Source organism: Propithecus coquereli, unplaced genomic scaffold, assembly GCF_000956105.1.
Source record: "Propithecus coquereli isolate 6110/MARCELLA unplaced genomic scaffold, Pcoq_1.0 Scaffold108, whole genome shotgun sequence".
NCBI lineage: Eukaryota > Metazoa > Chordata > Mammalia > Primates > Indriidae > Propithecus > Propithecus coquereli.
This window is the reverse complement of record NW_012134747.1, coordinates 3988422-3990407: the sequence shown is the minus strand read 5'-3', so window position 1 is coordinate 3990407 and position 1986 is coordinate 3988422. Positions and strand designations below refer to the sequence as shown.

The window sequence follows — 1986 nt, the reverse complement described above, 5'->3', positions numbered from 1 at the left end:
TATGGGGATAATAATAAAAGAGGTTGAGAAATACTGAAATAGACAACTAGATAAATGCAATGGAAGAGAGAATCCAGAAACAGACCCACACATAGCAGTGCATTGAGTTTTGTCAAGCCACTAATGAGGAAAATCTTTTTAACAAATAGTGATGTCACAACTGAATATTCAAAGGGAAGAAAATAAACTTCCACTTCTATCTCACTCACTCACAAAAACACATTCACAATGGATTGTGATTCAAGTATAAAACCTCCCAAGATTCTCCAAGAAAACACTGGAGAATATCTTCACAAAACTGAAAAGATAAAAACAAAGATTTTTTTTTTAGAACTCAAAGGACTGACCATAAAAGAAAATATTGACAATTTAAACATTTCATCTCCTCAAAACACACCACTAAGGAAGTGAATAAACAAGCCACAGACTGGGAAAAAATGTTTACAATAGATATATCTGATGAAGGAGTTGTATGCAGAATATACAAAGAGCTCCTAGAAAAATAGCAATGAAAAGAATAACAATTTAAAAATGAGCAAATGACTTGAACAGTTACTTCATTAAAAGGCAAATATGTTGCTAGCAAGCACAAGAAAAGGTGCTCAATATTATCGCTCATTAATTCTTAAATTAAAACAATTTGTTTTATATCGAATTGTTAAAATGAAAACAATTGATAGTACCAAATGTAGGCAAGTATGTGGAGAAACCAGGACTCTCATATATTGCTGGTGGAACCGGAAAACGGAACAACCTCTTTGAAAAACTGTCAGTTACTTATAAAGTTTAACACACATTTACACTATGACCCAGTAATTTCACTTTTTATGTATTTACCCAAGGACAATGAACACAAATGCCCACCTACCCCTTGGGGACATTTCGTATTGGAGATATTTTTTATAGTTATAACTGGAGGATGGCACTGGCATCTAGTAGGTAGAAGCCCGGGATGCTGCTAAATACCTTACAATACACAAGACAGCCCTCTCTCCCAAGAAAGAATTTTTTATCTCAAAAGTCAATAGTGCTGAGGTTGAGAAACTGTAATATACAAAAAAACTTATAAATGAATGTTCTCAGTAGACTTATTTACAGCAGCCCCCAAACAGAAAATCTCAAATATCCATCAACAGGTGACTAGATAAACAAATCATGGCATATTCATACAATAGAATAGTAATTGGCAATAAGAAGAAGCCAGCTACTAAAATATGCAACAATATGGATGCATTTCAAAAACATCTTGCAGTGAAACACATCTGTTTTATTCCATTTATATGACTCTTTAGGAAAGACAAAACAGAGAGCAGACCAGTGGTTTCCTGGACTGGAGGCAGAGAGTAGAGATTGGTTGCAAAGGGGCAGGAGGAAACTTTCTGGAATAATGGAAATATTTTATGCTTTGATTGTAGTGGTGGATACTGTACAGCATATTGTGTCAAAATTCATTAAAATGGCTCTTTTTCCGGCTGGAACCATGGAGGGTGCCGAAGAGAAGAAAAAGAAGGTTCCTGCTGTGCCAGAAACCCTTAAAAAAAGCGAAGGAATTTCACAGAGTTGAAGATAAAACGCCTGAGAAAGAAGTTTGCCCAAAAGATGCTTCGAAAGGCAAGGAGGAAGCTTATCTATGAAAAAGCCAAGCATTATCATAAGGAATACAGGCAGATATACAGAACTGAGATTCGAATGGCTAGGATGGCGAGAAAAGCAGGCAACTTTTATGTACCTGCAGAACCCAAATTGGCATTTGTCATCAGGATCCGAAGTATCAATGGTGTGAGCCCAAAGGTCCGAAAGGTGTTGCAGCTTCTTCGCCTTCGCCAGATCTTCAATGGAACCTTTGTTAAACTCAACAAGGCTTCAATTAACATGCTGAGGATTGTAGAATCATATATTGCATGGGGGTACCCAAACCTGAAGTCAGTAAACGAACTAATCTACAAGCGTGGTTATGGCAAAATCAATAAGAAACGAATTGCGTTG

General features: G+C 36.4%; 1 pseudogene across 1 annotated transcript in view; it reads left to right on the top strand.

The window, feature by feature from the left end:
• The first annotated feature begins 1464 nt into the window (after positions 1-1464).
• Positions 1465-1986, top strand: part of LOC105812883 — a 5082-nt pseudogene continuing 4560 nt past the window's right edge. The window contains exon 1 of the transcript XR_001137634.1: positions 1465-1982. The product of XR_001137634.1 is annotated as a 60S ribosomal protein L7 pseudogene (transcript). The remainder of the gene's footprint in view (positions 1983-1986) is intronic.